Genomic DNA, 25,919 nt, shown 5'->3' with positions numbered 1-25,919 from the left:
CAGAGTTATCAGAAAGACAGATATAATAGGATATGTACATAGACATATGAAGGGATTTATTAAGGGAATTGGCTCACATAATTATGGAGGGTGGGAAGTCTCCCAACGGGCCATCTGCAAACTGGAGGCTCTGGGATGCTGGTAGCATGGCTAAACCAAGTCTGAAGGCCTCAAAATCAGGAAAGTCAATGGTGTAACTCTCAGTTGGAGGCTGAATGCCTGAGAATCTGGGAGCTGCTGGTGTTAAGTCCTAGAGTCCAAAGGCCGGAGCCTGGAGTTCTGATATCCAAGGATAGGAGAGGAAGAATGCAGCCCAGCTCTAGGAAATAGATGGACATATTTGTCTTTCCTCTGTTTTTGTTCTCCAGCCCTGGCAAATTGGATGGTGCCTGCCCACGTTGAGGGAGTGTCTTCCTCACCTAGTCCACTCACACTCACATGCTAATCTCTTCTGTAAACACCCTCACAGACACACCCCAAAATAATGCTTTACCAGGTTTCTATGTATTCAGTAATCCAGTCAAGTTGACACCTAAAAGTAAACATTACAAGGTGTATTGGGGAGTTCAGAGACAGGAAAATAAAGTAGCAAAATGTAGAATCTAGAAAAGGTAGTGGCTTTTGCAAATCAGAGTAAGCATGTCTATTGCCTCAGGGCATTCACATTCAGTATTTATTTATCAAAAGTGCTAACCAAATTAAACAGTTTTTGGATCATTCTAAGAGGCTAGCTCCCAGTTGGCCACATACATAGTTTTGAGTTGTCATATGTCATTTCAGTTAAAATACTGTCCTATCCTATTTCTGATGTGTCTAGCGGAAACACCAGGCCTTGAGTGGGCTACATGGCCCATCTCTGGATGATGCAAAGGAGCTGTGGTAAGGATTATAAACAGTTAGGAAATTTTTTTGTTTTTTCTTTGAGACAAGGTCTCACTTTGTCACCCAGGTTGGACTTCAATGGTGTGAACATGGATGACTGCAACCTCCACCTCCTGGGCTCAAGTGATCCTCACACCTCAGCCCCCTAAGTAGCTGAGATTATAGATGTGCACCACCATGTCTGGCTAATTCTTGTATTTTTTGTAGTGACAGAGTTTCCCCACTTTGCCCAGTTTGGTCTTGAACCCGTGAGATCAGGCAATCCACCTGCCTTGGCCCCTCAAAGTGCTGGGGATTATAGGCATGAGCCACTGTGCCTGGCCCAGTTAGGGTATTTCTAATACTCTGATCTCATTTGAATGAAACAGCAACATCCCATGGTTGGAGTGTTAAATTCATGTGGGTTAACAGGAGGACAAAATAAAAGCTATTGGCTGTACACTTGAGGGAACTCAAGGTGTTTCTTGCCTCACTTTGCCTCCAAAAGAGGATACCTACTGATAACAAAAGTAGGTAACAATGCTGGGGCCTGGAGTTTTTTATGTCACTAGTGAAAAGGTTAAAGCGGTACTTTCTCAACCTTTTTCAGTTTATGCCACAGCCTGCAGTGACTGGGATAAAATTCTTTCATCCTCCTACCTGCCCCAAAGGCACACTCTGACCCTTTTCTTTGAGAAGCACTCTTTAAAGTTCCTTGAATGCATGTGGTATTGCACCTGGCTTTTCCTCACTCAGTTGTTTTCTATAAACCTTGCTTTCCTTATGGGTAAGTAGTAGATGGCCTTAGGGTTCCCCCTAATTGAGAAAGTGGTGTCTCCTTTTCTTTTTTCTCTTCCATTCCTAAACCTTCCCTTTTTAAAAGTTCACTTCAGAAAGAATTCAAAGAGATCTATTTGAGCTTGTTGGTCTTCAAGAAAAACATATTTTCGCTTGTGATATACTTTTGCTTGTGGCAGTTCTTTGTTTTTTGTTTGTTTTAAGTGCTGGGATACATGTGCAGAATGTGCAGGTTACATAGGTATACATGTGCCATGGTGGTTTGCTGCACCTATCAACCCGTTATCTGGTTTTAAGCCCCACATGCATTAGGTGTTTGTCCTCATGCTCTCCTTCCCCTTGTCCCCCAGTTCTCTTTTTTCTTAAAACTTTTAAGTTTGGGGGTACATGTGCAGGTTTGTTACACAGCTAAACTCATGTCATGGAGATTTGTTGAACAGATTATTTTATCACTCAGGAATTAAGCCTAGTACCCATTAGTTATTTTTCCTGATCCTGTGCCTCCTCCCACCCTCCACCCTCTCAGGCCCCAGTGTGTGTTGGTCCCCTATGTGTGTACATACGTTCTCAAAATTTAGCTCCCACTTATAAGTGAGAATATGCAGTATGGATTTTCTGTTCCTGAGTTAGTTTGCTAAGAATAATGGCTTCCAGCTCCAACCATGTCCCTGCAAAGGACATGACCTCATTCATTTGTATGGCTGCTTAGTCTTCCATGGCATATATGTACCACACTTTCTTTATCCAGTCTATCATTGATGGGAATTTAGGTTGAGTCCATTTCTTTGCTATTGTGAACAGTGCTGCAATGAACATACACATGCATGTGTCTTTGTAACAGAATGATTTATATTCCTTTGGGTATATACCCAATAATGGGATTGCTAGGTCGAATGGTATTTCTGTCTTTGAGGAATCACCACACTGTCTTCCACAATGCCAATCTTTTACCATCTGTGAGTCATCAAGAGCCCAAACTAGTGTCCGGGTTTATGAGAAAATGGTCAAGAATGACAGGTGGAGGGCCGGGCATGGTGGCTCACACCTGTAATCCCAGCACTTTGGAGACTGAGGTGGGCAGATCACGAGGTCAAGAGTTCAAGACCAGCCCAGCCAACATGGTGAAATCCCATCTCTACTAAGAATACAAAAATTAGCCAGGCGTGGTGGTGCGTGCCTGTAATCCCAGCTACTCGGGAAGCTGAGGCAGGAGAATCGCTTGAACCCGGGAGACGGAGGTTGCAGTGAGCCAAGATCGTGCCACTGTACTCCAGCCTCTGTGACAGAGCAAGACTCCGTCTCAAGAAAAACAAACAAATCAGAATGATAGGTAGAAATTAGGAAAGTGTGCAAAGTTTCTTCTGCTAAGAACTGTACAATTTTATTTAATATTAAATATACTAATATATCTCCACACCTAGGCAGATCACTTGAGGCCAGGAGTCTGAGACCAGCCTGGCCAAGATGGCGAAACCCTGTTTCTAGTGGAAATACAAAAATTAGCCGGGCATGGTGGCGCATGCCTGTAATCCCAGCTACTCAGGTGGCATGCATCAGTAGTAGTCCCAGCTATGTGGGAGGCTGAGATGGTAGAATTCTTTGAGCCCAGAAATTCAAGTCCAACCTGGGCAACATAGAGAGACCCTGCCTCCAAATAAAAATAATTTTTAAAAAATTCAAATATATAAAATATCTAATGAATGTGCAATGCAGATGACTTCGGCAGACTCCAATTCTACTAGGAAACCTGTGGAGCTAAGATAGTAATTATTCATTTGTCTCTCTTTAATATCTCAACACAGCTTAGAAATCAAAAGATGAGGAGCAATATTAAATTTGGTATTCAAAATTAAGGTTTACATTAATGCTATCAAATGACTTTTATTAATTTAATACTTATAAGCTTGGTTTTTCACAGATCAATTTTCCTTTTACTATTATTATTATTTTAAATTTTTATAGACTTAGAGTACAAGTGAATTTTTGTTCGTTTCTTTGGTTGGTTGGTTGGTTTTTTTGAGACAGGATCTTGCCTGTTCCCAGGCTGGAGTGCAGTGCTGGAGTGCGCAGCTCACAGTAACTTCGAGCTCCCAGGCTCAAGCAATCCTCTCACCTTGGCCTCTTGAGTAGGTGGGACCACAAGTGCACATCACCACACACAGCTAATTGTTTAAAAAAAAAAAAAAAAAAAATTCTAGCGACTGGGTCTCCCTATGTTGCCCAGCAGGTCTTGAACCCCTGGGCTCAAGGGATCCTCACACCTTGGCCTCCCAAAGTGCTAGGACTACAGGTGTGAACCACTGGCCCAGCACAAGTACCGATTTGTTACACGGATCTACTGCATAGCGATGAAGTCTGGGCTTTTAATGATCCCATTATCCTAATAGTGTACATTATACTCATTAGGCAATTTCTCATCCTTCACCCTCTACGTCCACCCTCCTACCTTTCCAAGTCTCTAATATCTTATTCCTCTATGTCCATGTGTACATATTATTTAGCTCCCACTTCCTAGTGAGAACATGAGGTATTTGGCTTTCTGTTTCTGAGTTACTTCACTTAAGATAATAGCCTCCAGTTCCATCCATTGCTGTTGCAAAAAACATGATTGCATGTATTTTTATGGATGAGTAGTATTCCATGGTATATATGTACCATTTTCTTTATTCAACCATCCACTGATGGACACTTAGGTTGGTTCCACATATTTGTTATTGTGAATAGTGCTGCAATAAACATGAGTGCGGGTAGATTTTGATATAATGATTTCTTTTCTTGTGGGTAGATACCCAGTAGTGGGATGTTGGATTGAATGGTAGCTCTACTTTTAGTTCTTTGAGACATCTCTATACTGTTTTTCACAGAGGCTGTACTAATTTACATCCCCACCAACAGTATATAAGCATCCTCTTTTCTCTGTATCCTCACCAACATGTTTTTTTTTTGTTTTTTTTTTTTTCATTTTTAATAGCAGCCATTTTTTACTCCTGTAATCTCAGCACTTTGGGAGGCTGAGGCAGGAGGATTTAGACAGAGTCTCAACATAGACAGGATCTTACTATGTTGCATAGGCTGGTCTCGAACTCCTGGGCTCCAACCAGACTCTTGGGCTTGAGCCCAGGAGATTGAGACCAGCCTGGGTAACATAGTGAAACCCTGCCTCTACAAAAAATAATAAGTTAGCTCAGCATGATGGAATGTGCCCGTAGTCCCAGCTACTTGCAAGGCTGAGGTGGGTGCATCAGTTGAGTGTAGGAGGTTGAGGCTGCAGTGAGCTGTGATCACATTACTGCACTCCGCCCTGGGTGACAGAGCAAAATTGATATGGTTAGGCCTTCTGTTACCACCCAAATCTCATCCTGAATTATAATCCCCATAATCCCCATGTCTCAAGGGTGAGACCAGGTGGAAGTAAGTGAATCAAGGGGTTGGTTTACCCCATGCTGTTCTCATGATAGACAGTGAGTTCTCATGAGATCTCATGGTTTTATATGGGGCTCTTCCCTCTTCCCTCACCTTCTCCTTCCTGCCACCTTGTGAAGAAGGTTCCTGCTTCCCCTTTACCTTCTGTCATGATTGTAAGTTTCCCGAGTCCTCCCTAGCCATGCTGAACTGTGAGTCGATTAAACCTGTTTCCTTTATAAATTACCCAGTCTCAGGCAGTTTTTTATAGCAGTATGAAAACAGATTAATACAAAGTCCTTGTCCCTAAAAACAAAAACAAACAAATAAACAAAACAAAACAACAACAAAAAAAAAACAAAATAAAACCAATCCCAGCCATTCTGACTGGTGTTAGATGATATCTCATTGTAGTTTTAATTTACACTTCTCTGATGATTAGTGATGTGGAGCATTTTTTCATATGCTCCTTGGCCATTTGTATGTCTTCTTTTGAAAAATAGCCCATTTTTTAATGGGGTAGTTTTTTTCTTTTTCTTTCTCTTTTCTTTTCTCTTTCTTTTTTTTTTTTTTTTTTTTTTTTTTTTTTTTTTTTTTTGAGCCCGAGTCTCACTCTGTCACCAGGCTGGAGTGCAGTGGTGCAATCTCGGCTGGCTGCAACCTCCGCCTCCTGGGTTCAAGTGATTCTCCTGCCTCAGCCTCCCAAATAGCTGGGACTACAGGTGTGTGCCACCATATCCAGCTAATTTTTGTATTTTTAGTAGAGACGGGATTTCACCATGTTGGCCAGGATGGTCTCGATCTCTTGACCTCGTGATCCACCCACCTCGGCTTCCCAATGTGCTGGGATAACAGGCTTGAGCCACCATGCCCCACTGGAGTAGTTTTTTTTCTTGTCTAATTGTTTGAGTTTCTTATAGTTTCTGGACATTAGTCTTTTGCTGGATGCAAAGTTTGAAAATATTTTCTCCTATTCTGCAAGTTTTCTGTTCGCTATGCTGACTCTTTTACTGTACAGAAGCTTTTGAGTTTAAGTCCCATTTGTCTATTTTGTTGTTGTTGCATTAGCCTTTAAGGTCTTAGTCATGAATTCTTTGCCTAGGCCAATGTTCAGAAGAGTTTTTCCTAGGTTTTCTTCTAGAATTTTTATTGTTTCAGGTCATACATTTAAGTCTTTAATCTATCTTGAATTAATTTTTCTATACAGTGAAATAAAGGGAGGATCGCTTGAGTCCAGGAGGTGGAGGTTGCCGCAGGCCAAGACTGAGAGAGAGAGAGAGAGAGAGAGAGAGAGAGAGAGAGAGCGCGCGCTAACCCACACAGGAGATTAAGATGGTTTCAAAATGGTGAAAAGTTCTGGATTTGGCATATTTATTGAAGGTGAGTCTAAAAGAATTAGTAATAGATTGGATGTGGCTATGAAAAAAGAAAAATTAACAATTTTTCTCCAAATTACAAATTCCTTTTCCTTAGACTTTACTTCAGTCAAACATGCTTCCACCTGTCTTTCATTCTTCCTGCCTGCCTGCTTTCCTCCTTCTTTTACTCCTCTTTTTCACTCAGAATCAGACTTGCATTGCATTCTGATGGTTCAATCAGCTCCATTTTTCTCTCCTTATTTTACAACAGCATTCTTAAAAAATGAAACTGTTACTTGTTCCACATTACTGCAAAACAACAAAAAAAACAAAAACACAGAAATTCAGTCACTTGTTCAATGAGAGGATCTTTAGAAATAACAACAATAATAGCTGCATTCATCAGGAGGGTCTAGGTTATGTTGCTATCATGGAAAAAAATTGGCTGGACACAGTGGCTCACGTGTGTAATCCCAACACTTTGGGAGGCCTAGGCAGGTGGATCATTTGAGGTCAGGAGTTCTAGACCAGCCTGGCTAACATGGTGAAACCACATCTCTACTTAAAATACAAAAAAAAAAAAAAAAAAAAACGCCGGGTATGGTGGTGCATGCCTATAATCCCAGCTGCTTGGGAGGCTGAAGCAAGAGAATCGCTTGAACCCATGGCAGAGGTTGCAGTGAACCAAGATTGTGCCACTGCACTCTAGCCTGGGTAACAGAACAAGACTCTGTCTCAGAAAAAAAAAAATGTAGACAAAATCCATTTCTCCCTTTATGCAAAGTTTGCTGCAGGTGCAGGAATTATTCTAGGGCACATGTTTTCTGTGGATTTTCCAGAGATCCAGATTACTTTGATGTATGTTAGCTCTTTCATCTCAACTTGAGGCCTCCTTCATGACCAGTAGGGAAAGATACATGAAGAATTGTGAATGGACTTTTACTGCACCTGCCTAAAAATGATATGCATCACTTCTGCTCACATTTTTTCATCAAATCTAGTGACACAGTAGTCTTCCATGTGTCAGGAAGGGGAAGATGATGTAACATAAATAAAAACCCAAACTGTCTACCTTATTGTAGCATTGTTACCTAATGTACAACTATATAGCATTTTCTATGTGACAGGCTATGAGATTAAGACATATCTATATCCATTTATCTAATCTTTCTATTCACTTTATTCTCACAAAGCTCCTAAGTGATAGGTAATACTAGAATCCCTTCTTTTCAAATGAAAAAAAAAAAAAAAAAAAGAAAGAAACAAAAACCCCTGCTAATTTGATTTTGAAAACACTTATTTCAATAGATGACATAAAATCTTTTTATTTTCAATACAGTCCTTGTGGCAGTGGCAACCATGAGAGTGTGCCTCTTAGCTCTTCTACAGCAGGAAGTCTAATGGGTCAAGAGCTCTTACCTCTGTGGTCTGAAATCAATTTCTAGGTTTGCACTGAAGCCAAACTTTCCAGGAGCTGCTCCATCCAGCAGGAAGGCAGGCCTGTTCCTGGGAGATGCCAGGACTCTTCTGATGGTCTGCTTTGTGTTTTTTGTTTGTTTGTTTTTGAGATGGAGCATCGCTCTGTCACCCAGGCTGGAGTGCGGTGGCATGATCTCGGCTCACTGCAACCTTCACCTCCCAGGTTCAAGCGATTCTCCTGCCTCAGCCTCCCGAGTGGCAGGGACTATAGGTGTGCATCACCACACCCAGCTAATTTTTGTATTTTTAGTAGAGATAGGGTTTCACCATGTTGGCTAGGCTGGTCTTGAACTCCTGACCTCAGGTGATCTGACTGCCTCAGCCTCCCAAAGTGCTGGAATTACAGGTATGAGCCACCACACCCAGCCAGTCTACTTTGGTTTGAGGACCCTCCAGTGGTCTTGTAGACTTTTCCTCTGATTACACAACAGTAAAAGTTGCTTCTACCTGTCCTTCTTTTTCCCTTCCTTCCTGCCTGCCTACCTTCCTCCTTTCTTTTTTTCTTTTCTTCACTCAAAATCAGACATGCATAATAGTCCTATGGCTCTCCTAGCCTCTCCCAAATCTCCATGTTTCTTTCATCAGTATTTACCTTAATAAATATTTTTCATATTTAATCCTATCTTGGCTTCTGCTCTTTGGAGGATCTAGACTAACACAGGGCTAGTGTATTCTATATGTGATTCTGTGTGTATAGGATAATAATTTGTAATACTTTTGACTTTTAACTAATTTTAACTTGTATTAAAATAATGTATACATATAATTTAAAAGTTCAATGGAACAAATTGAACAAACTATAACAAACAGCTTATAACAAATTGTAGCAAACTATAAGCTTTCCCCTACCTTTCTCATCCTATTATTTAAATGCTACCAACTTTCAATATTCATACATTTTGCTGAGGTGAAGGAGTTTCTAATGATATGCTAATATTGCTAATTCTTGTTTTATTAGTTATGTATATCATAGTAGATAAGGATATATACAACCCCATTTGTCTTTCCCTAAAATTTCTCCAAATATTTTAAATTATCACTTTTAAGAATAGTATGAATATTAAAATATAATCTACTATTGATTCACTATGTAATATAGTTTTTCATTTTGAAATGTTTTCTTGTTTCCATTTTTTCTTCTGAGATACAAATTATCAATCTCTCCAATTTACTTATTTTCCCACATACCTATCAAAAATTCTTTCCAAATTCTCAGAAAGGTCTTCAAAATATCCTCAATACTATTTTGTATATAGTTAAAATGCATCAGATTATTTATCAATCCCAGATACATAGCTGCCATCCAGGAATTCCTTTACCCTGCCTTTATTTGGGGACATCCTGGATCTCAGTGCTCATCATTTGCTAATTTCCAAGATCCAGGATGACCAAAAATACGTTTGGATGCGGTAATTCATTAAATATTATCTTTTTTTTTTTTTTTTTTTAATTTAGAGACAAGATCTCACTCTGTCACCCAGGCTGGACTGCACTGGTGTGATCATAGTTCAACACCTTGAACTTCTGGGCTCAAGGGCTCCCTTCCTCCTCAGCCTCCCAAAGCACTGGGATTACAGGTGTGAGCCACCACATCTGGCTTGTAATATAGTATCTTTTTTTTTTTTTTTTTTTTTTTTTTTTTTTGAGATGAAGTCTCACTTTGCTGTCCAGGCTGAAGTGCAGTGGCCTGGTCTCAGCTCACTGAAACCACCTGCCACCTAGGTTCATGCAATTCTCCTGCCTCAGCCTCCTGAGGATCTGGGATTACAGGGGTGCACCACCACACCTGGCAAATTTTTTTGTATTTTTAGTAGAGATGGGGTTTCATCATGTTGGCCAGGCTGGTCTTTTAACTCCTGACCTCAGGTGATTCACTCTCCTTGACCTCCCAAAGTGCTGGGATTACAGGCTTCAGCCACCATGCCCGGCCATGGCTTGTAATATCTTAAGAAAGAATGGAAGGGAAGTATATTTTTTGAGACTCGCATGTTGAAAATACCTTTGGTTTTTTCTTATAACTAATGAATAGTTTGGCTGAATATAAAACTCGATTGAAAATTTTTCCTTAGAATTGTGAGAGCATTGCTGCACTGTCTTTTACATGTACTTACTGCTCTTGCAGTCTGATGAGATAATCCTCCACATACTACTTTTTTTCTCCCTCTTTAGGTTAAAGAATCTTCATATTATTTATAGCATTCTATGCCTTGTTGTTGGTCTTCATTTGCTACTATGGGCACTGAGTGGACCCTTTAAACACATAGACTCTTGTTCTTTCAATTTGAAAAATTTTCTTTATGTTGTGTCTTTGATAACTCCCTCATTTCCATTTTCTTTATTCTTTATTTTTTTGGAAGTCTATTAATCAGATATTGAAATTCCTGAATTTTCTTTTTTTCTTTTTATCTTTTCATAGAGATAGGGGCCTAACTTTATTGCCCAAGGTGGTCTTAAACTCCTGGCTTCAAGTCATCCTCTGGCCTCAAAGTGTTGGGATTATATGCATGTGTCACTGCACCTGGCCCAAACTTACTGGATTTTCTTATATTTTTTTCTTATATTCTATTGCTTTTTGTTGTTGTTGTTCTATTTTCTTAACGCTTTCATTTGTCATTTTTTTCTAAGAGGACTTTTTTGGGGGGAGGGTTCCCAAATTATTCCTTTTAAAATATAGCATCTTATTTCTTTGCTACAAAGTAACATTGTTTTTTGTTGCGAGGATGCAATATCTTCTCTTGTTTCTCTGAGAATATTACTGATTTTTTAAAAAGATTTTCTTTTCTTCTTCTTGCCCTATCTCAATATTCTCTGGGTTCCTTTTCCATATTAGGTTGATTGAACTTGTGCCTCTCGTGTCAAGGGGTCGTTTTCAAACATCTGGAGATCTTTGGCTAATCACCTATATTTCAGGTTAAGGCAGTATAAAGCTTATTGGCTGGTTAAATTCTCGATTACCTGGGTAAAAGCTGAATTTTGGTTGGAGGATCCCAAGACTACTCAATTTTTCCATGAAGAAATCCCCTGATCTCCTGTCCGATAGGGCATAGGTCTGATTGTTGGCATTTTGGGAAAAGAACAAATGAACTCAGGGTGCCACCTTCAGTGTCTGAAGTTAACCCTCCCCCACCACCATCTGCTAAGCTGGTGTCTCCTATCCCAGAGCTTCTCCAGTTCAATATATCCAGAGACTAAACATCTAGTTCGTGGTGGGAGATAAGAAGGCATTTGTAGGGTAGTCTAGGTACGCTGAGTATAGATTTTTTGGAGTTTCCCTCTGTTTCCAGCAGTCCTGTCTTGCTCCTTATTTTAACTGTTTACCAGAGTCCTGAAGCAATTCTATTTGCTTCTCTTTGGTATTCCCTTCTGCAGGCATTTAGGTTGCAGCTTACTTTGCTCTACTAATTTAATTATTGCTCCTTCTCTGCTTTCCATCTTCCAAATATTTGTTTAAATTCTTTGCCTGAAGCCAGGCATGCTGGCGTGCACCTGTAGTACCAGCCTACTCAGGAGGGTGAGGTGAAAGGACCACTTGAACCCAGGAAATCAAGGCTGCAGTGAGCTAGGATGGCACCACTGCACTTTAGCCTGGGTGACAGAGCAGGACCCTGTCTCTAAAAAATAAACAAACAGGCCGGGCGCGGTGGCTCACGCCTGTAATCCCAGCATTTTGGGAGGCCGAGACGGGCGGATCACAAGGTCAGGAGATCGAGACCATCCTGGCTAACAGGGTGAAACCCCGTCTCTACTAAAATACAAAAAATTAGCCGGGCGCGGTGGCAGGCGCCTGTAGTCCCAGCTACTCAGGAGGCTGAGGCAGGAGAATGGCGTGAACCCGGGGGACGGAGCTTGCAGTGAGCCGAGATCGCGCCACTGCACTCCACCCTGGGCGACAGAGCGAGACTCTGTCTCAAATAAATAAATAAATAAAAATAAATAAATTCCTTGTCTGCTACTGTTCCCTCTACCGTCTCCAAATCTGCCATTTTAGTCAGAATTTCCTGAGGATGTAAATGAATGTAATCCTCAGCCTCAGTTATAATCAGTTATAGTACCCACCACTACTGTGATTACTGCATGATTGTTAAACCTGATTTACCATCATTTTCTATTCAGTGATATCATTTATAAGGAAAAAGCCTAGTAGGGTGAGCAGATATGGAAACAATTTTAAGTTCACTCCTGTTACAGCACATTCTTATTGTAGTCTGGGACCATAAGTAGACATTTTGGTAATGTTTTCTTTTTGTAAAAAGAAAAAAATATATATTGAGGCAGAGTCTCACTATGTTGCCCAGAATGGCCTTGAACTCCTGGACTTAAGCAATCCTCCTGCCTCAGCCTCCCAAATAGCTGGGGCTACAGACATGCAACACTATGCCCCATTCTTTTCCACTACTAATAATCGGAAATAATGCCTATCATTCATTCATTCATTTACTAAACAAATATTTACTATTGCCCTGGTATGGGACTAATTTCTGGAAAAGACAAAGATGAGTGAGACCATCTCTTCAATAGCTCAGTGACTTGAAAAGACAGGCTTCTCTAGAAATAATCATCACAAAGTGAGATAAATTCCAGAATAATGATTTGGGCATGCACTTAAAGAACAAACGATGGAGAACTATATGCCTATGAGAGTTGTACAAGGATTTTCTGAAGTGACTTTTACTTTTTTTCAAATTATTTATTTTTAAAAATTGACATATAAAATTATATGTATTTAATATGTACAACATAATGTTTTGAATATATACACATTGTGGAATGATTCAATCTAGCTAATTAACAGATCTATTATTTCACAGTTATCATTTTGTGGTGAGAACACTTAGCATTTTTAAACTCTTTTAGCATTTTTCAAGAACATAATATATCTTCATTAACTAGTCACCATTCTGTGCATGAACTTATTCCTTCTAACTATAATTATGTATTATTTGACCAACATCTTCCCAATATCTCCTCTCTCACTCCCCACAACCCCAGCCTTTGGTAATCATCATTCTACTTTCTATTTCTATAGAATAAAATTTTTAGATTCCACATATAAAGGAGATCATGTGGTATTTGTCTTTCTGTGCCTGGCTTATTTCGCTTAACCTAATGTCCTTCAGGTTTACCCATGTTGTTGCAAATGACAAGACTTCTTTTTTTGGCTGAATAGTATTTTATTTTATGTAAGTACAATATTTTCTTTATCTTGGTTGATTTTTGTATCTGGCTATCGTGAATAGTGTTGCAATAAATATGAGAGGCCAGATATCTTTTTGACATACTGACTTCATTACCTTTGGATATATACCCAGTAGTTGGATTGCTGGATCATATGCTAGCTCTACTTTTAATTTTTTTAGGGATCCCTAAATTGTTTTCTATAATAGCCATACAAATTTACATTCCCCGCAACAGTGTGCAAGGGTTCATTTTTCTCCACATCCTCACCAACACTTGTTTATCTTTTGTCTTTTTAATGGTAGCCTTTCTAATAGGAGTGTAGGGTGTTATTGTGATTTTTATTTGCATTTCTTTGATTCCTTAATGATTAATAATGTTGAGATTTTGCATACTTATCCACTGTGTGTTTTCTTTTGGAAAAAAAAAAAGTCTATTCACATCTTTGGCCCATTTTTCAGTTGGGTGGTCTTCTTGCTGTTAGTTGTTTACATTCGTTATATATTTTGAGTATTAACCTCTTAGGTGCATAGTCTGCAAATATTTTCTCCCATTCTATACATTGTCTCTTCACTGTTATTTCCTTTACTATGAAGATTTTTAGTTTGATGTAATCCCATTTGTCTATGTTTGCATTTGTTGCCCTGAGGTGAATTTTGAAATGTATCTTAAACAATGAGTAGAACACTCTCAGGTAAAGAAGACTAGTGAAGAGAAAAACAGCAAACTATCAGAAATCTTCAGAGTGTTACTTATCAGGTAATCTCTCTCTAAAGCTTTTAAAGGAATAGATATAAAGAAAAGGCAAATACTCATAGTATATCTTTGGTTCCTATCTTTTAGAGCATCTTTACTGGATTCTTTCACAAATAAGGCACAGATGTCATGAAGTCAAGTGTCTTTGAATTACTATTTATCTGACTTTCAGTTTGTCTTTAGTTCATGCAAGACCATGACAGACTAACAGACTGAACACTGCAGTCATATGAGGGCTCAAGTCTGAAGTCAAATGAAAATGAGTCATGTAACAGTTAAAACCTTTAAGGCATACATACGGCCAGTTTTAGTTGCTTAAGCCTGTAATCCCAGCATTTTGGGAGGCTGAGGTGAGAGGACTGCTTGAGCCCAGGAGTTCAGATCACCCTGGGCAACATAGGGAGACCCTATCTTTACAATTAATTAATTAATTAGGCATACATACAGTACCATAGTAAAAGGAAAGCAAAATAATCATGAACACAAGATTCAGAATAGTGATTACCTTGGATGCAGTGGGGGATAAAGGTGTTTTAGTCTGTTTTGTGCTGCTATAACAGACTACTTGAGACTGGGTAATTTATAAAGAATAGAAATTTATTTCTTATAGTTCTGGAGGCTGGAAAGTACAAGATTAAGACATTGACAGGTCAGGGTCCAGTCTCTCTGCTTCCAACATAGCACCTTGAATGCTGCATCCTTCAGAGGGAACACCGTGTCCTCCTCATATAACAGAAGAAAGAGAAACCTACCCTCACGAGTCCCTTTTTTTTTTTTTTTTTTGAGATGGAGTCTTGCTTTTGTCTCCCAGGCTGCAGTTCAGTGACCCAATCTTAGCTCACTGCAACTGCCACCTCCTGGGTTCAAGTGTTTCTCATGCCTCAGCCACCTAAGGACTGCAAGCATGTGCCACCACCCCCATCTAATTTTTTGTATTTTTAGTAGAGACAGGATTTCACCATGTTGGCCAGGCTGGCCTTGAACTCCTGACCTCAAATGATCTCCCCATCTCGGCCTCCCAAACTGCTGGGATTACAGGAGTGAGCCACTGAGCCCAGTCTCACAAGCCATTTTTATAGCAACATTAATGCATTCATGATGGTCCATCCCTCATGACTTAAACACCTCCCATTAGGCCCCACATTCTAACACTGTTGTATTGAAGATTAGGTTTCTAACACAAGAATTTGGGGAAACACATTCAAATCAAAGCAGGAGGGAACAAGATAAGGAAGAACCACAGAGGTGGATGTAAATTATTGTCTGTGCTCTAGTTTTCCTGTGGTAGACTCGTAAATGGTCTTTTACTTTTTGTGCAATATATAAAATTATTAAAATAAAAGGTTTGAGCCAGGCACTGTAGCTTAGGCCTTTTAATCCCAGCTATCCAGAAGGCTGAGGCAGGAGGATTTATTGAGCCCAGGAGTTTGAGACCAGCTTGAGCAACACAGCAAGACCCCGTCTCTAAAAAAATAAGGCCAGGTGCAGTGGCTCACACCTGTAATCCCAGCACTTTGGGAGGTTGAGGTGAGAGGATTGCTTGAACTCAGGAGTTTGAGACCAGCCTGGGCAACATAGTGAGACCACCTCTCTACAAAACAAACAAACAAACAAACAAAACATTAGCTAGGTGTGGTAACACATATCAGTAGTCCCAGCTACTCAGGAGGTTGTGGCTGCAGTGAGCCACGATGATGCCATTGCACTCCAACCTGGATGATGGAACGAGACCCTGTCTCAACAAAATAATGTTTTAAATATTTGGGGAATAGTCAGTGAATAATAAAAACAATAATCAAAAAATATTTTAAAATAAAAATAAATAAAAAATAATAAATTGGCCAGGTGTGGTGGTGCATACCTGTAGTCCCAGCTGCTCAGAAGGCTGAGGCAGAAGGATTGCTTGAACCAAAGAGATCAAGACAAGCCTGAGCAACATAGTGAGACACTGACTACACTAATAAATTTTAAAAAATAATAATAAGGCTGGGCATGGTGGTTCACACCTGTAATCCTAGCACTTACGGAGGTCAAGGCGGGAGAATGGTTTGAGCCCAGGAGTTCAACACTAGCCTGGGCAACAAAGTGAGACTCTCTCTCTAAAAAAATAAAAACCAAAACAAAATAAAATAAAACTTAACTGGGCATGGTGGCACATGGCTGCAGTCCTAGCTACTCTGGAGGCTGAGGTGGGAGGATTGTTGGAACCCAGAATTTCAAGGTTGCAGTGAGCTACGATTATGCCACTGCACTCCAGCCTGGGTGACAGCAAGACTCGGTTTGTAAAAAAATAAAAAATAAAGAAGGCTGGAAGGAGAGAAGGAAGGAAGTCCTGTGTGTACAAATGATGAGACTGTGATAGTAAATAAGAATTATGAATAATTACATTGTGTATCAAATGTTCAATATGAAAAAACAAAAGAAACTGAGTAATTCAAATTAGGGAGTGGAGGTAAGGCACAAAAAAAGAACAATTAGGCCCTTAATAAAGTACAACTTTCAGAATGAGAAGCCAGGTGGAGTGGGTGAGGTGGGAAGCATTAGGTTTTAATCTGGGGGTATACATATCTAACAGGGTGAGCCTGGCTGTGCTTGATGACTCAAAAGACTTACCTGGCACGGGAGTGAGGTGGAATGGGGCCAGCCAATGGAAAGCTAGAATTTGTTCTGGCAGAATACACAAGGAAAGATTGGCTCTTCTGTTCTGTAGCTAGTAGCTCTTTCTACAACTATGTGCTTTAGCTGGCTTCTAGGATCCCAGGAGTCCAGAAAGCATAAATGGAACATGCTGTCTCTCTCTGCTAGCTCTATTAGGAAAACAATCAGGATGCAACATGAGATCTATAAAGAAAGAGCCTCAATACAAGCAATGGAAAATAGGTTGGAGATATTTGAAAGAAGACGATGAGGTACTAGTCCACTAGATAATTCCTGACTTGAAAGGGGCTCAGTGATCTTAAGGTTTTTCAGGGCCCAGTGTGGTGGGCGAAGTGATAAGGTACTTTAAATTCAAGTCTGTCTTGCTACAAATTGCCTGTTATTATGGCCCTATAGCTTTTTCTTGGCCAACAACAGATTAGCCTGAAAGTACATTTTTGAGGCATGGAATCCTAAGAACTGTTTACCAGCTCTGGTGGCAGTGAAGTTGTAGGGCCAAAGAGAAAAGACAAAGTTCATGGTTTTTATAAGAACATTTTGTGTGGATAATGTTTTAGGGGAAAAAATGGCTTCTTACCTGTTTATATGGCATCATAATCCAATAAAATTTATAGATACCCACTGATTAAAGTTTCATAAAATGTTCTGGAAACTCTTTCCTAGAAGTATTGATGATATGCGAAAATAGAGCAAATTCTCAGACAACGAACTTATGTTAAAATGTGTATGTATTTAAACAAATAGTGTTATATAACCAAATACTAAACATATTTTTTTCCTCAACCCCCCAAATTCCCAGGAAACGTCAATCCATAGAATACCTCTCTCTAAACCAATGGTATTTAATTTTTTTGAGGGATCCTAGGACACCTTATATTATGTTCAACTTTTGGATTCTTTCATTCAACATTTAGGATTTTACTCTATATGTTAAATCTTGGAAGCAGCAATAAATTACCTCTAACACAGTAGACTCATTATTTCATGGCTTTATTTTTCCTAGTCCCAATTCTCTACTTGCATTAGGCTATGGTCTCTTCACCACTTTCTAGGAAACTCCTATCATGGCAGCAGATGTGCCTCTGCACCTAGGCAGTACAAGAAAGGATGTTGTTGTAGGGAATAAAACTTCATCCCTTCCTCTGGCAGTTATCATTCTGTTTCACTCTTTTCATCTGTCAGTTTTTCCCCCTTGTTCATAGGGTCTCTTCCTTTTTTTCCCTAAGTCTTCTAGTGATCTCTGTGTACTCAGTTTGAAGCCCAAATCCAGTGCATCCCTGAATTATGGCCTCACTAAATTTGCAAATTGTACTTGTGCTTCCATGAAGTGGCTTGAGGGGAAAATGAATTCCTATAACAGGTTTCTATCAACATACTCCTTTAAAGTGTGCACCCCCAATCCTAAGAATTACAGCTCTTTTGCAGGAACTAGGAGAGTTATGACACATATCATTGTATACACAGAGGCAGCTCATAGGCTCTGAAATTATTGCTTTGAAACTGTCCTCGACCAGCAACACCAGCACCTTAGGGTTAAGAGAAGATTGGGAATAAATGAACTACAGAGCTGCTTGAGAAGCTGTAAGATCTTTTCTAATATGTTCTCATTTTTGTGTACTCTGGAGTGGCACTTAGGCATAACAAAGTCTGGGTTTCCTGTCCTAGACCCTAACAGATGTGGTTTTTAATGCTTGGGAATCCATCATGACCTGGATCTACAAGTGCTCTGGGGAGCCCAGTTACTCTCAGACATGTACATGAAATAAGGGAACAGGAATTATGCCTGCCAGTTTCCACCTTTATTTGTGAGTCAGAGCAGCATAGTAAGAGTTATGTGGGTGTGTCTTTAAATAAGTACCCTAAACTCCAAGGTACCCTATGTGGGTGTGTCTTTAGTTAAGTACCTTAACCTTAGAGGGTTAGCGACACACCTTAGAGGGTTAGGGTACTTAAAGACACACCCATATAGGGTACCTAACTAAAGACACACCCACATAAACAAGCCACAACTTTCAGCAAAGTCCATGCTTAGGCATAAACATTCATGAACTCTGTTCTTCTAACGTTTGGATACATTGTGTCTTGGGAAGTTGATGCTATGTGCAAAAAGATTAATTATTAAGGTATCTAAGAGATAGCCCTCCACTGGGGCATCCTCAAACTGAACAGCTAGGCAATTCTGTAGCCTCCATAAAGTTCATGAATGTTACTCACTGCCCACAAGCAGCTAACTTTTGTACCTATTAGAACTGAAAGAAATTCAGGGCACCCAATATGGCAGGGCACTATATGCAATGAAGACTCCTGTACCAGGGTAGAAACTGATACAGTTGGGATGTTTGTTGCCTCCAAATCTCATGTTCAAATGTAATTCCCAATGTTGCAGGTGGGGCCTGGTGGGAGGTGTTCGGATCATTGGGGTGAATCCCTCTTGAACGGCTTAGCGCCATCCTCTTGGTGCTAGTCAGTTCTTGCTCTGAGTTCACGTGAGATCTGGTTGTTTACAAGTGTATGACATCTTCTCCCTCTCTCTCCATGTCACGTGCTGGTTCTCCTTCGCCTTCTGCCATGCTTGTCAGCTTCCTTGAGGCCCCAGCGCATCTGCTTCTGTACATACCCTATGTGGGTGTGTTCAGTTCCTGTACAGCCTGCAGAACCGTGAGTCAATGAAACTTGTTTACTTTATACATTACCTAGCCTCAGGTATTTCTTTCTCTCTCTCTGTCTCTCTCTCCTTCTCCTCTCTCTCTCTCTCTCTCTCTCACTCTGTTCTTTTTTTTTTTGAGACAGGGTCTTACTCTATCACCCAGCTGCTGGAGTGCAGTGGTGCAATCATGGCTCACTGCAATCTCCGTCTCCTGGGCTCAAGTTATCCTCCCACCTTAGCCTCCCGAGTAGCTGGGACTACAGGTGTGCACCACCAGGCTAATTTTTGTATTTTTTGTAGAGACAGGGTTTCACTGTGTTGCCCAGGCTGGTTTCAAACTCCTGGGCTCTAGTGATCTGCCCCCCTCAGCCTCCCAAAATGCTGGGATTATAGGTGTGAGCCACTGTGTCCGTCTAGGTATTTCTTTATAGCAATGCAGCAACAAACTAACACAGAGGCAAGGACTGAATGTAGGTTACTCCCAAATGGCAGTGGAAACTCATAAAGCAAATTTCATGAAATTATAACAAAAGTTCCAGGTGCAAATACTGTTCCAGATTAAGTTACATTCCAAACATTTGTATAAGCATAACAGTAAGGTTCAACTGTCTCCTGTCAGATGAGTAATATCCAGTTTAGTATTGTAATAGGAACATTAAAGTTTAGTACTTCAGTAGGAATATTTGTTCCCATTAAATAGTTATTGTGATATTCCATGATTTCATATCAGAAGGTTTTTTTTTTCCTCTCCTGAGTGTATCTTCCCCATTATTAGTATCTTGTTACTTCAAAAGATCTTCCATTGATGAAACAGTCCAGAATCAATTTTGATTATTGGCAAGCCATGATTCTTCCAGAATCTTTTTTTTAAATACTGGCTTTTTATATATCCACAACTGTAAACATGTAATTTATTTTGTGTATTACAAATTTTTATTCTCTATTCTTTACGTATCTTAGTTACGTATCTTAGTTCAGTGCTTAGCTCAGTTAGTAGCTTTGCTATGTGATCTGCTTGAAATATTGATTGGGGTAAGTGTTCCCAGACCATCTTAGGGCATTCCGTTAATATGTTCTGTTCTTTCCCCCTCCTTGCCAGGATTTCACATTTCATCTTAAAGGATTCATTGGTTCACGTCTAGTATGTAAAAATGTCTTTATATCTTATATTCCCATTGTTACAATAAAAGTTTATATTATAGCAGATGATATGCAAATTATGTTAAGCAAATTGCATATTAGATGTTTTATTCAAATGTCAAGGTACAATTTTGTCAGTTAAACAGCTCATAACAATACCAATAAATTTCAAGTTGTCAAATTGTATGTATTGTTAAGATTTATGTCCCATTACAGGGGCAGTAATCTTTTTAAAAGCCACACAGCATGGAAATGTTTGTCTAATAACTGAAACATATGTAGCCTTCTAGCTATGTAGCAACAGTTGCCACTTGATGTTTTCCTGCATCCTATTTTCTTTTTTCCAAGATAGATATTTTGACAGAAGTGACAAAAGTCTCATCTTTTAAAAATTAAAGTAATGATGTTTAATAAAACATGTTTAATGTTATTTAGAATCAACATGATGAATTTATTCTATAACAGTGTGTTTTGTTTTGAATATTTGAAATTTTCAGCTAACACCATTGGAAGCACACACAGTTAGATTGATAAAATATTGGTAGGTTTTTGGTTTCAGAGTAAACAAATACAATTTCTATGTAACTTTGAAATTGCGAGGTGCAGTGTGGGTCATGCCTATAATCCCAGCTACTCAGGAGGCTGAAGCAGTAGGACTGCATGAGTGTAGGAATTTGAGATCAGCCTGAGTAACACAGAGACCTCATCTTAAAAAAAAAAAAAAAAAAAAAAAAAAAAAAAAAAAAAGGCAGGCGGGGATGGTGGTGTGTGCCTGTAGTATAGAAGGCTGCAGTAAGCTATGACTGAGACAGTGTAATCCAGCCTGGATGACTTAGTGAGACCCTGTCTCTAAAAAAAACAAAACCAAAAAATACAAACAGGTTCACATTATACTATTCTTCTTTTCTCCTTATCTTTCTTTCTCCTCCTCTTCTTCTTCTTCTTCAGCAGGGTCTCACTCTGTCACCCAGTATAGGTGCATGCCACCACATCCGGCTAATTTTTTTTTTTTAATTTTAGTTTAAATTTTTAAAAATTTTTTATTTTTAGAGATGGGGTCTTGCTTTTTTTGCCCAGGCTGTTCTCAAACTCCTGACTCCAAGTGATACTCTCGCCTGGGCTTCCAAAAGTGTTGGAATTACAGGTNAAAAAAAAAAAAAAAAAAAAAAAAAAAAAAAAAAAAAAAAAGGCAGGCGGGGGATGGTGGTGTGTGCCTGTAGTATAGAAGGCTGCAGTAAGCTATGACTGAGACAGTGTAATCCAGCCTGGATGACTTAGTGAGACCCTGTCTCTAAAAAAAACAAAACCAAAAAATACAAAACAGGTTCACATTATACTATTCTTCTTTTCTCCTTATCTTTCTTTCTCCTCCTCTTCCTCTTCTTCTTCTCCTTCTTTCTTCTTCTGCTTGTCACCCTCCTTCTACCACTTCTCTTCCTCCTTCTTCTCCTCATTCTTCTTTTCTTCTTCCTTCTCCTTCTTCTTCTTCTTCAGCAGGGTCTCACTCTGTCACCCAGTATAGGTGCATGCCACCACATCCGGCTAATTTTTTTTTTTTAATTTTAGTTTAAATTTTAAAATTTTTTATTTTAGAGATGGGGTCTTGCTTTTTTTGCCCAGGCTGTTCTCAAACTCCTGACTCCAAGTGATACTCTCGCCTGGGCTTCCAAAAGTGTTGGAATTACAGGTGTAAGCCACCATGCCTGGCCTGTACTATTCTTTATACAGTATCTATTTTAAAAAATTCTAATGCTTCTTCCTTCTTAATGTCTCATGTGTCATATCTTTTTTTTTAATCTTCCCATTGACACACCTATTAAGCTAGATACCAATACCTTTAGATCAGCATAGCTACTGTAGATTTATCTCTCTGGTTATCTAAAAAATTTAGTCTCTTGCACAAAATGGCTTTAAAATCTCTTAAAGTTTTCTTAGAATTTCTGAAAATTATTTTTTCATTAGACATTTTCTTATTCACTAACTTGCTATTCTTAGCCAAAGTAATAATTTCTCGCAAATCCTATCTTGCTCTTTTTCTAACCGTAGCTCCTACCAAGTACACCCAGGCTAAATAAATATTTTTTAAAATTAATGAGTTGGGGCCATGGGCGGTGGCTCATGCCTGTAATCCCAGCACTTTGGGAAGCTGAGCCAGGTGGATCACTTGAGGTCAGGAGTTCAAGACCAGCCTGACTGACATGGTAAAACCCCATCTCTACTAAAAATACAACAATTAGCTGGGCATGGTGGCTCATGCCTATAATCCCAACTACTCGGGAGGCTGAGGAAGGAGAAACCCTTGAACCCAGGAGGCAGAGGGAGGTTGCAGTGAGCCAACATCATACCATTGCACTGCAGCCTGGGCAACAGAGTAAGTGAGGCTCTGTCTCAAATTAATTAATTAATTAAATTAACTAAAACAAAATCAATGACTCGGGTCCATGCACTGTGGCTCATGCCTGTAATTCCAGCACTTTGGGAGGCTGAGGCAGAAGGATCACCTGAGCCCAGAAGTTTGAGACCAGCCTGGGCAACAAAGCAAGACTATGCCTTTAAAATTAAAAAAAAAAAAAAAAAAAAAGTTAAAAGAAATAAAAGAGAAAAGTAAATAAAATTAATGACTCTAAAATGATTCTGAGTGGTGCCAGTACATAGCTGAAAGCAAGTGATACTGCAAAGGAAAAAGGAAAACAAAGAAAAATAATATGTAATAAGCTTTTACCTTATCATGTCATGTATTCCTTTAAACAGCCCATGAGCTGGATATCATTATTCTCATTTCATACGTGAGAAACAGGCTAAAAAGTTAAGCAATGACCAAGTACACGTAGACTGCATATGGCAAGCCAATAATCAAAGACAGGTTGACTAAAACTTCTTGCCTCTTTCTCTGACCTCGTGTGGTGCCATTTTTCTTTTGAATTGGGAGTATGGGTTTCTCTGCTGAGAGAGAAGAGGGAATTCCATGCTAGGCAGAGGGAACAATATGAACAAATAGTTATGCATGTGTGTGCAACGTTTAGGAAAATCTGGGTTGTTGACCATTGTTACAACATAGTTCCACCATCCCTTCCATTGGTGAATCGGGTAGAAAGACTGGGAAACCTGCTTGTCGTCTGGAGTGGGACATCAGACTTGGGGCAGAGGGTAGAATTACCCACCAGACAGCCAGGGGTATTCTGGAGCAAGGTTAACTACCCCTTTTCTTTTCCTCAAAGGTAACCAATATTCTAACTTCTAAAATTTCATTTCTGAGTATACATTAATAGAATCATGCATTTATATTATTTGGTGTCTGGTATCTTTCAGGAAATATTATGTTTGTGGGATGCATCCACATTGTGTACATAGCTATAGTGTGTTCACTTTCACTGCTGAATGAATTTCCATGAATATATCACATATTATTTATCCATTCTAATTCCATTGGGGTTGCTTGCAATTTATAGCTAGAATAAATAATACTGTTAACAACTTCCAGTGTAGCTTTGATATGCATGTTTGCATTCCTGGTGGGCATGTCCCTAAGATTTTAGGAGATTAAAATTTTAGCAGATTAATACTATTTTTGCAAAGTTGGACCAATTTATAGTCCTACCAAAAGTGTGTGAGAGTTCCAGATCATTAACAAATTATCCAAATCAACTTTTTATCTTTTTCAATAGAGGCAGGGTCTCTCAGGCTGGAGTACAGTAGTGTGGTCATAGCTCACTACAACCTTGAATTTCTGGGCCAAGGAATCGTCCTACCTCTGTCTCCCGAGTAGCTAGGACTCCAGGTACATGACACTACACCTGGTTAAATTTTTTGAAATTATGGTTTAATTTTTATGTAGAGACAGTGTCTTGCTATGTTGCCTATGCTGGTCTTGAACTCCTGGCCTCAAAGGATCCTCCTGCCTCAGTCTTCCAAAGCATTGGGATTATAGGCATGAGTCACCCCAAGTGACCCACATCAACTCTTTGTATCGATATTCTTAACCATTCTGATCACTGGGTAGGTAATGTTAACTCCTTATAGTTTTAATTTCAATTCCCTTTTGACTAATGATGCTACATACCTTTTCATATATTGATTGATCAATTGTGTATCCCATTATTTGTGTACCAAATTAAGTTTCGGGATTTTAACTTTTTTTTTTTTTTTTTTTGAGACAGGGTCTCATTCTGTCACCCAGGTTAGAATACAGTGGCATGATCACAGTTCTCCATAGTCTCAGCTCCCTGGTCTCAGGTTATCCTCCCTCCTCCACCTCCCAAGTAGCTGGGGCTACAGGTGCCTGCCACCACACCCGGATAATTTTTCTGTTTTTTGTAGGGACGGGGTTTTACTATGTTGTCCAGGCTGGTCTCAAACTCCTGGACTCAAGCGATCTGCTTGCCTCAGCCTCCCAAAGTGCTAAGATTGACCACACCTGGCCAATCAAGTTTCTTATCTATTTTTCTAGGTACTTCTCTTATTAATCTGTAGGATCTCTTTGCTGTATGCATTGCAAACTTTTTTTCCTATCTTGTTTTTCCAGTGTCTCAATTGTATCTTTTAAGAAACAGAAATTCTTAATTTTATAACTTTGTCATTTGCTAATCTTTTTGTTTATTGCGTCGTCTGTAATACTGATTAAGAAATCTTTGCCTACAGAAATGGTAGGTTAAATAAGAGGCGTCTCCAATTGGAAATCACTCAAGGACAGGACGAAAGCAGGAACAGAAAAAGAACAAATGAGGAGGGTCAGGTCATGCTCCTTTAGGTTCCTTGTGTGGATGTGTTAGGATGACTTCAAGCAACAAATTTGAGATGGACACTATATCTAAGGCAAGGCTCCCCTACTAGACAAGGCTCAGTGTAACTTTTTTGGGGAAGGTCCTAGGAAAACAGATACATTTATGGGCAATTTTGAGATGGGAGCCAGGGTTGCAGCATGCCAGGTCACCAGGACACTGCTTTTACTATGTACTCTGATTTTTCCTGAAGTTGTAGGCCCTAGATGTAGAGCAAGGTGTATGTCAGTTAGGCCTGGCATGAAGAAATGAAAGAGAGCATACATGGGCAGGGGTAAATATAGGGAGAATACTGAAGGGTTGGTTACTTCAATGAATTACCTCAAAGAATCTCATGAAATAGTCCTCAAATTTCTCCTAAAGTGTAAATGTTTATAAAGTATGTAGAGCCATCCAGTGTTTTCAGTGTGATCTGAAAGCTTTCATGTTTGATATAGTTTTCTGTGTATCACTCCTTGCATACTGAGGGATATATTAGGAGTTTTATCAGTTTTAACAGTCAAACTGAAAAAAGTGGAAAGGAAAGGGGAATTTGCTTATTTAATTTAAAGGAAAAAAAAGTTTAGGGCCAGGCACGGTGGCTCACACCTATAATCCCAGCACTTTGGGAGTCCAAGGTGGGTGAATCACGAGGTCAGGGGTTCGAGACCAGTCTGGCCAACATGGTGAAACTCCATCTCTACTAAAAATACAAAAAATTAGCTGGGTGTGGTGGCAGGCCCCTGTAATCCCAGCTACTTAGGAGACTGAGGCAGGAGAATCGCTTGAACCCGGGAAGCGGAGGGTGTAGTGAGCTGAGTTTGTGCCACTGCACTCCAGCTCAGGTGACAATGCGAGATTCCGTCTCAAAAAAAAAAGAAAGCAAAA

At 39.6% G+C, this 25,919-nt stretch overlaps 1 long non-coding RNA gene across 2 annotated transcripts in view; it reads right to left on the bottom strand.

The window, feature by feature from the left end:
* Nucleotides 1-6,422: 6,422 nt before the first annotated feature.
* Nucleotides 6,423-25,919, bottom strand: part of LOC108541306 (uncharacterized) — a 30,916-nt gene continuing 11,419 nt past the window's right edge. The window contains exons 1-3 of one of the 2 annotated variants that reach the window (XR_001888930.1): nucleotides 17,446-17,595; nucleotides 16,443-16,636; nucleotides 6,423-6,728 (exon numbers count right to left, since the gene is read on the bottom strand). This is a non-coding gene — a long non-coding RNA (uncharacterized LOC108541306). Of the gene's footprint in view, nucleotides 6,729-16,442; nucleotides 16,637-17,445; nucleotides 17,596-25,919 lie in introns of those variants that run through there. The other variant, XR_001888931.1, reaches the window with a different exon arrangement.

The sequence above is a fragment of the Rhinopithecus bieti genome, unplaced genomic scaffold (assembly GCF_001698545.2).
Source record: "Rhinopithecus bieti isolate Rb0 unplaced genomic scaffold, ASM169854v2 scaffold_1527, whole genome shotgun sequence".
In the NCBI taxonomy this organism is placed as follows: Eukaryota; Metazoa; Chordata; class Mammalia; order Primates; family Cercopithecidae; genus Rhinopithecus; species Rhinopithecus bieti.
Note: the sequence above shows the minus strand (reverse complement) of the source record. Positions and strands in the feature narration are given on the sequence as shown.